This window comes from Cupressus sempervirens, chromosome 4 (assembly GCF_028749045.1).
Source record: "Cupressus sempervirens isolate cs-2001-9-10 chromosome 4, ASM2874904v1, whole genome shotgun sequence".
Lineage (NCBI taxonomy): Eukaryota > Viridiplantae > Streptophyta > Pinopsida > Cupressales > Cupressaceae > Cupressus > Cupressus sempervirens.
The window spans coordinates 385223759-385236259 of NC_143121.1; positions in this window are offsets into that span (position 1 = coordinate 385223759).

Sequence of the window (12501 nt, forward strand, 5' to 3'; positions counted from 1 at the left end):
ATATACATAAATACATATATACATACATACATACATATACATACATACATACATATACATACATACATACATCCTTTACATGATTTAGAGGTAATGTCATTGTGGCAAAGGCTTTTGCAAGGGAATGAGCCTCATGATTATCACATTTACACAGAAGAAAAACTTTATTCTTTAACTCCTTACACTCAACTCTTCATTGAATTTATTCTTCCAGCAATGAGATTAACTACTACAAATTCTTGGGATCCAAGGGACCCTTAACCTATGCTACATTTTTTGGAAACATGGGAGAAGTTACTACCAGCTTCAATACTTCATAATATTCTAGATCATTTAGTGATGCCAAAATTAACAACATCATTAGATACTTGGGATCCTCCCAGGGAGAGCATGTCAATACATGCATGGTTACATCCTTGGCTTCCATTGTTGGGCTAGTGTATGCAGCCTTCATATCCAACCATTCATTATAAATTAGGGAATTCACTTTATGCCTAGCATTCAAGTCATGCATCTACATATGCAATTTTATCACCTTGGGAAACTCTATTTGATCCTACTAGACGGGAACAATTGATTGTTCATTTCATTGTACCTAATTTAATGATAGTTCTATAGGAATTTGTAATCAAACCAACTAATTAGAAACTAGACCAATTTAACTGGGTTATGGCTTAGGCATATGCTATTCCCATTTATCATATGGCTAAAATGTTGGAGGCAACATTTTTAATTTGTGCAGGATCTTGAGGAAGAGCAGTTGTGTGATTTAGATTTTGTAATGCATATTATTCAAGTCTTTAGTATAACATTTGATAAATGAGGAAGATTAGTGGTGTGATTTAGAGTTTGTAATCCATTGGATTATTTTTGAAGATGTTGTCCAATACACATTTAGTGTAAAGTCTCTAGAATGATGTGTAAGATATGGAAATTGTAGAGCTAAAAATGAAATATGTGCCATGGATGAGATAGTATGCTATTGAATCACTCTAAAATCCCTTTACATTCAAGTCATAATCTCCTTGGGAATCTGTAAGGCTTATTAAGTTATTGGGTCCCTTAAAATTAATATATTATTTGTGTGAATGGCCTTGATATTGGGCCTTTTCTCCCATTTTCTAAACATATAACAATACCCATAGGTTTCATCACCTAATACAAAATGTGATGGATTCTTATAATAAAATTAATAAAGAAATGAATGTCTACTTAAGAATGTCTATGAATGTATCTGAACCTATAATGCACTTCTATATGGTGAAATATGTAGAAAATCATATAATCCTTCATCACACAAGGTCTTTCTCTTGGTGTGCTCATTCATTAAGTTAAGCACCCAAGTATGCAATAGGCTTAAGCATGTGATAATTAAAACTACTAAGTCTACACTATGCAATGGCTTAGTTAATGGAGCACACAAACAACACTACCCCTTGTACATGAAAATTTGACAACTGACTTCAAATGCTATGAACAAATTATTAATTCCCGCATACATACATGCATAGATTAATACATATATGCATACATACATACATATACATAAATAATAGTAATATATGTATTGCATTTTCATTTTCTTTGCCATTGCTTATAAGAGTGTTTCAAGGTCGTGAACCACTTCAACATCCTTTGCATGGTTTAGAGGTAATGTCATTGTGGTAGAGGCTTCTACAAGGGAGTGAGCCTTATGAGTTAACATATAATGTCTTAAAATAGTTAAGTGCTACCTAACTATGTCCAAGGCATCTGCACACTGGAGGTATACTCCACCTCCTAGGCTACCTACATACCCATATGCAGTTGGATCAATTTTTTTGTTGTCCTAATATGTAATTATATTTTATTTTCCATTACTTATAAGAGTGTTGCAAGATTGGGAACCACTTCAACATCTTTTGCATTGTTTAGAGGTAATGTCATTGTAGTAGAGAGAATAACTTTAGTGAAGATTTGAGTGTAAGGAGTTACTACCCTAAACCTATGCTACTTGAATTCTTGGGAGCCAAGGGACCCTAAACCTATATTACATTTTCTAGAGACATGGGAGAAGTTGCTACTAACTTCAGTACTTCATAACATTCTAGATCATATAATGATGCCCAAATTAACTTCAATACATGTATGGTTACATCATTAGCTTCCATTGTTGGGCCATCATATGGAACATTTATATTCAACATTTGTTATAAATTGGGGAATGCACTTCATGCCTATCTTGCAAGTGATCCATCTGCATATGCAGTTTTATCACCTTGAAAAATTGTATTTGATCCTGCTAGCTGGGAATAGCTGATTGTTTATTTTATCATACCCAATCTGATGATAGTTCTACAGGAATTTGTAATCAACCTAGCTAATCAGCAACTAGACTAATTAAACTTGGTTATGGCTCAGGCATGTGCTATTCCCAATTATCATATGGTTACAATGTTGGAGGCAACATTTTTTCTAAAGTGGCAGCAAGTTTTGTAACATTGGATTTGTTGAAGTCCTAATTTTAATGAAGTAAAAAAGTGGTTTTTAGGGTGGAAAGGACTATATAATGAAGAGGAAACTTGAAAAATTGAATGTTGAAATGCTGAAATGAAAGATCTATTAAGGATGAAACACCTATGCCAGAGTTACAACACAATGTGACGTTGGTTTTAGATATAAACAAAAAAATACATGACATAAGTCATTCCCCATTTGTTTTGATTGTGGAGAGTTGCGCACGAAAGAGGGTGGAGATTTTAGTTCCATGCCCTTGTAATTGTTGTATTTTCTTGTCATGCCCTTATTATCTTTGCATTTTGTTGTCATGCCCTTGATGGAGATCAGTAGAGATCTACTATTTCATTGTCATGCCCTTATGATCCCTGCATTTCATTGTCGTGCCCTTGTGATCCCTACATTTCATTATCATGTCCTTGTGATCTATGTTCCTTTTCTCTATGATTTTGTGGCCATACTGTGCTCTTGTGATATCTATACCCTTTGCACTATAATATTTGGGTTCAAACTACAATTGCACTCTATGATGGCAATGTAATTTGTGGTGTATTCAGGCCCAAATCAGTATTTCTTGCTCTACAATTTTCTTCAAGGGGAGAAGAAGTACCTATGTAAATGTTCTTTTCATTTCCTTCTAAATATATATCTCTTTATATTTCCCCTAGTAGGTGATTAGATAAGCTTCTCTTTATTAATATGTATATGTATATATAAATACATACACATACATATGTGTGTGTCTATGTATGTATGTATATATACAGAGATCTCTCTATTTATATACATACATACATACATAGACACACATATATGTGTATGTATGTATATATACACATACACATACACACACACACACACATATATATACATATGTACATATGTATATACATACATACATAATATACAAAGATCACAAGGGCACATCAACAAGATGCAAAGATACATATATACATACATACATGCATCTACATATACAATTTTATCACCTTGGAAAACTATATTTGATCTTTATACAATCACCAAGGGATAATATAATCTATAAGTATAGATTTCTTCATACTTAGTTTGGTATGAATAGTTTTGATTGAATTCTTCTAAGGAGAGTGAGTCTACTCATGATGATAGTGGCTCCATGTATTGGGTCTTTAGAGGAGAGAGACTTACATAAGATTAGATGTTGTTCATAGATATGGGATGATTCATTTGTGATGTTGATATATCCTCCTCCATATTGAATTTCTATATCATCAAACTACTAGATAAAAATCACTAGACTTGGTCTTTTGAAATGGTATAGGCTTCTTGGAATTGTCAAACTTGAATTGTTGAACTATATATTTAGATTGATGAACCAATGCTTTGAATCACTAGTTTCATGTTTAGAACCTTTGGCCTTTGTAATGTGAACTTTGATTTTCATTTGTGTTGCATGGACTATTATGAACCAAAAGACACTTAAATGTTCTTAAAGACATCTTAAAGCATCTATATAAATTGATATGAACCATTCAATCTAAATTACAAAGTCTTTGAATCTCAGTACTTTGATCCAAGCCAAGATCCTTTTGAACATTGAAACCACTAAACTACCTATGAAACTAAACTTATCGAACATATGAATCTCCTTAAACCAATGGAACCATTTTCAAATAGGTTCAAAACCAAAGAGGGACTAAAATATAAACCTCAAAAAATGGTTGCCTACTATGGTGGGGTAGGAGAAAGATGGTTGTGTGAATGGTTGATCGAGCAATTTGCAAAAAATTAGGGTGTCAGTTACAAGTAGTGGTGTAGGAGCACTTAGGGGTAAGGTCAAACCCTAAAGGGATTTTTTTTTTTACATGTTCTAACCAACCATGGAAGTAATAACGACTACTTTTAAAGTCCCAAGGTGACTGTAGGGAAGTTAGTTTGGTTGATTTGTGTCTATGAGTTAAAGTTGTCAAGTAGGTCCTAGGAAGCAAAAAGTTGCTCAAAGTGCTTAAATTGGAAAAATAAGGTGAAAATACTAAATGAGAGGTTAAACATAGGTGAAAAATGGTCATTTTATGACATGAATCCATGTGGAGAGGTTTGGAAACAAACTAGTTAAGGTTGCAGTCTTGATGCAGTGCAAGACAAGAGTATCCCCAAAGTTGATGTCCTAGCCCCTAGCAAATAACCACACATGGGAAACAAAATAGCAAGAAGCAACAATGCAAGATCTGATACCAATTTAAAATACTTGATTTATAAAATAACTGATTACATGTAATATGCCTAGCTATAAGGCCTTCTAGGTTAGGGCCAATTACAATAGCAATTACAATAACATCAGTTTTGCAAGATCCCTCAAGATCCAACCAAACACTAATCCTAGCTAGTCAAGATCTGTAACATAACAACAATCTGGAAGAAACCACCAAGAAAATCTAAACTTGTGCTCACAAGCCCACCAAGAAATCTCCTTGTTTTCTAGTCACAGCAAAATAACTTCACCAAAATCCAAGCTCAATTCTCCTCAACACTTAACCAAAATCCCTCCAAACATGCAGGATTGCAAGAAAAACCCAAGATGCTCCTGCATCAAACTACCCAGGTAAATAGAAAAGTTTGTCCCACACTTTGATGCCCAAAGAAAGAGAAATATCCATCTTCATCTTCACCAAAGGCTTCCACTCCAACAGGGACAAGAAAACCAATCTGCACGTCATCTACATCCATATCATTCTATCAAACACTAGAATCTCAACCACCCAATCAACATGCTCACTCCCAAGAAAAAACTAAACATAATACTTCATCAGCAAACCCTCATCCACATTAGTAACTAGTGAATTCACACTAGTAGTAGCAAACTCCATATCAATAGCAACATGTAGATCTCCATCAACACATGCCAAACTCTCAACACTGACCATCTCATTCCTCACAACAAGATGCTCTGCAACACATACCTCACCACCAATAGCAACTAGATCATCCATGACCAATTGCTCCACAATTTCAATGTCATACTCATCCAATTGATCATGAAAACCAACCTTTGTCCTAGCATGAATAAGGATAGGAATATATTTTGCAACAACCTCTAGCTACTCTATAAGTTTTATATCTGACTCCACAATCTGATCAATAAAACCAAATTCTTCCACCTTGACCTTGTGATGCCATCTTCTCTCTTGAACAAGTCTCTTAGTTGGCTAGAAAAATCTCTTCCAGATTGGTATACTCCAACTCCATAAACATCTATAAAATGCCTTCCTCATCCTGTCCTTGCCTTGATTAGCTACACTAGTTTCAAACTGAGCAACCTCCTTAGCTCAATTAGCCAAACTAGCTTCAAACTAAGTAGACATCTTATAAAAATTCCTCTCCACCACATTATGGAGATTAACAATCATCTCAGGGTCCAATCCTCTTGGAGCCATCTTCCAAGATCTTCACAAACCCTCTACAAAAAATCCTTCCCACACTCCTTGTAACAAAATTGAATTGTTTTCAAATCAGAGTGCAACCTACCACCTCACATGAATAATCAGAAACCACATCACAAGTCCAAGACCACAGATCTATAATCCACAAACTCTCTACATTCATGCCTCAACAAGATTAGTCTTCCATCTTCACATCCATTGATCCATCTACAACTCCTCTATGATTGCAAGTTAGAACCATGATCTGCCACCTCATAACCAAGAGGTCTAGGACTCCAAAAAGAAAATCCACAAATTAGATAAAGAGCAACTCAGATCTGCTTCTCCAACCCAAGTCTTGGTGTAAACTACCACAACTTCAATGATCTATCTACATACTCAGGAACAACCTTCACTCTGATACCATTTGACATAGGTCAAGGCAGGAGTATCCTAAAAGGAGATTTCCTAGCCCCTAGAAAATAACCACATAGTGGAAACATAATAGCAAGAAGAAACAATGCAAGATCTGATACCAATTTACAATACTTGATTTATAAAATAACTAAGTACATGCAAAATGCCTAGTGGTAAGGCCTTCCAAGTTAGGTATAAATACAATATCAATTACAATAACATCAATTCTACAAGATTCCTCAAGATCCAACCAAACACTAATCCTAGCTAGTCTAGATCTCTAACATAACAACAATCTAGAAGAAACCACCAAGGAAATCTAAAATTATGCTCACAAGCCCACAAACAAATATCCTTGTTTTCCAATCATAGCCCTAGTTCTACTCTAATTTATCTAAGATCCAAGTGTAAGCTACCTCAGATTTAGTGCTCTATCCATACATTCACAACTCCATTACAATCCTACTGTAAACTGCCTTACATTCAGTGCTCTATCTACAGACTCTGGAAAAAATCTCTTTTTAGTTACCCTCCACTCTCAACTAAATGAATAAAAGACTCCACAAGACCCCCTACTTATGCCCAACTAAGCCACAAGTTGGCCTAGCAATTACAAATTAAATAAACCCCTTACATTAAATACTTGAAGAGCCACAAGTCGGCCTCCAACAATAATTAAATGTCTACAAATCAATATCTGAGAAAATTGGTGATATCTCCTAACTCTAATTGAATTAGAACTTTTTCTTCAAGCCAAAGGTATAAATTTATGTCCTCTACAGTCCCATAAATGTGCAAATTCTGATTCCACAAGGAAAATTTTGCATCCATCCTAAAATTCACATATAATAGACTATCGCACAAACCTGCCAAAAATTGATACTCTAGGATAATTGCCATATCTCCCAAATGATAATGAATTTGAACTTGTGTACTAGACACAAGTAATTAATCTAGGCACCCTTAAAAAAAAAAAGTGTGCAGCCTTTAAATCATTAAGGAAAATTAGTTACATGGCTCACAATAGGCACCCAGAAACAAGGAAAAACATAGTTCCAATAGCAATGTAAAAACTATTCAAACTTTAGTTCAATCCATCCAATCTCTATGAAATAATTTGGAAAGGTTCCCTAACATGTATCAAACACATCTCTAACCATGAAAATATAACTTCACCAAAATCCAAGCTCAATGCTCCTCAAAATTTTACCAAAATCCCTCAAAACATGCAGGATTATAAGAAAAACCCAAGATGCTCCTACATGAAGTCTTCGTTTGCAAAAAATTCAAAAGTTGTCAAAAAGTTTCTCATTGACAACTTTTCAATTTTGCAAAGTTGCTTAGAAACTTTTTAGATAGTCTTTGGAAATGAACTACTTTGAGTAGTTATGGATTGGCTCAATGGACAAGGAGGGGGGGAAGATGATGTAAACATCCCTAAATCTAGTTTTAGGGGTTGGATACTTAGATGTATGGACAACACCTATTAGTGTAGCATTGTACGAGTATTTGGAACATTTTTTGTGAACTAATGTTAGAAGAGTTGATTGTATTATTTTTTCTTTGATTTGGTTTACTTGGATCATTTTTTGAAACTATGTATAGTTGTTTGGATTCAAGAGTTTCATTTCCCTAGGTTTAGAAACTTTCATGGCCTTTGGAAATAAAGCAATAGTCTTTTTAAATGTTGTAAACATGGAAGTTGGAGTTTATAGAAGGTAGTTGGCCATGGTTATAGGTGAGCCCTAGGAAAGCTAGCAGAGCTTGGTAAGGTGCAATGTATGCTTGTAAGGAGATACAGTAGTGAATAGGGGATTGGTATGAATCAATCTCTATAAGGTATAAACAAAATAGGGTATTAAGAGTGTTGGATTTAGAGGAGGAGGAAGGAAGTGAGGAGAAATTCCTTAGAAGTAGAGAAACCTTCCTTTTACCTTAGGAACCCTCAAAATAGAGATTTTTAGAAACTGTACTATATGTACAGTACTATGATCTAAGATCACCAAAATCCTTTAGCCTGGGTCCATAGAAAAAAAATTCCTTTAGACACCAACTGGCCTTATTAAGGGTTTTTGGGAGGAAAATCTAAACCCTTGTTTTTAGGAGGGCTAATAGGGGCTCTTAGGGCTACCAAGCCAATTTGGGCAGTTTGGGGTTATGGGTATGATGGACCTAAAAGAACAATGCAGAATGGTGTAGAATGTGTCATGGAAAACATTAGGAGAGAAAAATCTTGGTTTGAACCTAGAATTCATAGTGTGATGGGATTTTCCCTAGTAGGCTTAAATGTGCCTAGTGGAAAGAATGGGAAGGAGAGAAGGTAAACTTGAATTGGTGGGGAGTTATTTTGGATGAAGGGGACCTACACTATGATTCCATATTGTAGGGTTGAATAAAGAACCCTAGGAAGCCATAGAGAGCCTCAGTCAAGCCATAGAGCTCTTGTGGAAGGAAGCTCCTCATCAAAGCGGTATAAGAGCCCTAAGATTTGTGGCTTGTGGTAGATGTTCTAGTCTACTGAATCAAGTGGATTAGTATAGATGGTGACCAATGTAGAGTTGGCCCCATAGAGGTAGATGAGTAGAAGAAGCTCTTAGAAGTAAAGACCAGGGTTCTAGATGAATCCCTAGAGGAGGTCAAAGAGAAGTTGAAAGAGATAGAGGATGCCACTCAAGCTAAGGAAGAAGGAGATTGTAGCAAGGGTAAAGAGAAAGTAAGTTTAGAAGATGAAGTTCCTAAGCCAGATCTCCACTTGGTGAATAGGAGACATTCCTAAAAGCCTTCAAATCATTTGGAGGGAAAAATTGAGAGAATGTGTCTCTATTCCATGGCAAGATCGATGAAGAAATAGTCTTCGAGTGGTCAGAAAGTGTTGAGAACTACTTTGAGTTTGAAGGAACAATAGAGGCCCAAAAGGTGAGGTTTGCAAAGTCTAGGTTGAAAGGTGAAACCTTGACATGGTGGAAATTTTTTCAAGAAGAAAGAGAAAGTTAGGGAAAGAAGCCTATAGCCAAGTGGAAGGTGATGGTTGAAAAGATCAAAGAGACCTACCTACCAGAGGATTATGAGATTCAAATCCACAAGCCAAGGAAAAATCTCAAACATAAGGAACTTGATGTGGCTACCTACACTAAAGAGTTTCAGAAGTAGAGTGTGTCAAGGTGGAAAGGTACTTAAATGGCCTTAAATGGTCCATTTAGGATGAACTAATTTTCTTTAGGCTCACCACTTCAAATTTTTTTCCAAATGGCTAGGAAGGTGGAGGAAAAACTAAGGAAGAAATGGGACTCTGGTTCTAAGAATAGGGGCAGAGGTAAGGACTTCAGAGGTGGTTCAAGGGGAGGCTCTAGTAGCAGGAGTACTGAACAAATAAGTTATTAGGACTCTCAGTGGAGTGAATAGTCTAGTGAGACCAGTCAAAGAGGAGGATCTAGTAGAGGTAGTTGATCTAACAATGGTGGCAGGGGAAGATATGGTAACAACAGAAGATACCATTTTAGCAACATGAAATGTTATAATTGCAATAAGGAAGGGAATCTAGCTTATAGGTGTCTTGATAAGGCATCAAGGTCCTATGGAGAAAAGCAGACAGCTTATATGTAGGAGCAAGATAATCAAAAATAAGGTGAAGTGGATCTTGATTTGGAAAAGGGTGAAAATCTCATGTTAAGAAGGGTTCTGGTGAAGGATCTAGTAAAGGAAGAGCACAAGAGGAGAATGACATTATTTAGAACTACTTGTAAGATAATGGAAAATGTGTTTAAGTTAATCATAGACTCAGGGTCTACTAACAATGTTATGTTAGAGGAGGTAGTGCAAAAACTTGGATTGAAAAAAAATACCACATGTATGTCCATATAGGGTGAACTTGTTGAACAAAGGGTAGAACATCCTACTTAATGAACAAGTTTGGGAAGACATCACCATTGGGAAATACCATGATAGGGTCCTATGTGATGTAATCCCTATGGATGCTTGCCACTTGCTATTAGGGAGACCTTGGTAGTTTGACAGAGAAGTAGTACACCATGGGAAAGAAATTGAATATTCTTTTAAGAAAGATTGGATCACCTATAGGATACAATCCATAGTAGATGAAGACAAAGAGGAGAAGGTTTTTGCTAAGACCTTGTTAATGAGTGGAAAATATTCTCTCAAAGACTTGAAGGAGAATAGTAGGTTATGCCATCATGGTGAAACCCAAAGAAGAGGAGACATATTCACCAACTTCGATCCTTGCTGAGGTAGAAAGTTTGTTAGATCAGTTTAAGGACATAATTTGTGATGGGGCACCTCCTACTCTACCACCTAAGAGGGCCATAATTCATCAAATTGAATTCATACTAGGGGCATCACTTCCTATTAAACTTGCTTACAAGATGACACCAGAGCAGAATAATGAGATAGCAAGAAAACTGCAAGAATTCCTTGATCAAGGACTTATCAGGAAGAGCATCAATCCTTGTGCCATACCAGTAATCCTAGAACCCAAAAAGGGAGGTAAGTGGAGAATGTGCACTAATTCTAGAGAAATCAATAGAATCACAATTAGATGTAGATTACCTATTCCTAGAATAGAGGACCTAATGGATTGTTTGGGTGGGGCTAGGTAATTTTCTAAAATTGATCTCAAAAGTGGCTATTATCAAATTAAGATGAAAGAGGGGGATGAGTGGAAGTTTGCATTCAAGACTAGTGAGGGTTTTTATGAGTGCTTGGTTATGCCATTTCGCCTTACTAATGCACCTAGTTCCTTCATGAGGTATTGAAGGACTGCATTAGAGTGTTTTTTGTAGTGTACCTAGATGACATCCTCATCTTTAGAAAAATAAAGGAGGAGAATATGAGGCACCTTGAATTGGTGTTGAATAAACTACAAGAAGAGAAGCTGATAGTCAACTTGGAGAAGAGTGAATTTATGGAGGAGCTTGTATACTTTGGGTTTGTAGTGTCCCAAGGAAACCTATAGATGGACAAAAGAAAGGTGGAGGCAATCTTGATTTCGCCTACACCTAGATCTTCTACTAAGGTCAAGATTTTTCATGGCCTGGCTCAATTTTGTATGATGTTTGTGAGAGGGTTCAATGAAATATGTGCACCAATGAATGACACTATCAAAGGAGGCATGAAGACCAAGTTCACATGGAGTAATGAAGCATATGAAAGCTTTGAGAGACTGAAAAAGGAAGTGGCAACACAACCTATATTGGTTTTTCCTAGTTTTGGGAAACCTTTTGTGGTCAAGTGTGATGCTAGTAACATAGTAGAAGGGGCCGTCTTGAGTCAAGAGGGTTGACCAGTGGCATTTTCTAGTGAAAGATTTAATCAAGCCAAGAGAAGGTATTCTTCATATGATCTAGAACTTTATGCACTTATCCAAGCCCTTAAAAAGTAGAGACACTACCTGTTGCCAAAGGATTTTTTGGTCTTTACAGGTAACCAAGCACTGAGTTTTATTAACTCACAAGAGAAGCTAAGTCTGAAACACATAAAATGGATGGAGTTCCTACAATCTTATACATTCATAATCAAACATAAGAAGGGAACAAACAACAAGGTAGCTGATGCCTTGAGAAAGAGATTATTAAGAGTCCAAGAGGTTAAGTTGTAGAGCATAGGCTACAGGGATTCAAGGACCTATATGAGGAGGACACTAATTTCTCAGAAGCCTACAAGGTATGTAAAGACTTTGCTAACCATTTTCATAGTACATTCTCTGAATATACATTACAGAATGGATTACTATTAAAGGGGCCACAGTTGTGCATCCCAAGGGGGTATATGAGAGATAATCTCATTAAAGAAAAGCATGAGTGGACATTTTGGTTTGAATAAAACCTTGGACCTTGTGGAGAGGTTCTACTACTAGAAAAAAAATGCAGAGAGACATAAGAAAATATATGAAGCAATGCAACATATGTCAAAAATCCAAGGGCACTTCATCAAATGCAAGACTCTACCAACCTTTGCCCATTACTAATAGGCCTTGGGAGTGTACTAGTATGGATTTTATAGTAGTGTTGCCAAGAACCAAGACAGGACTAGATAATGTGTTTTTAGTGGTGGAAGGATTTAGCAAGATGAGTCATTTCATCCCATGAAAAACAATACATGATGCAAGTAACATTACTAATCTATTTTTCAAGGAGGTGGTGAGAATCCATGGCTTACCAAGAAGCATAGTGGCAGA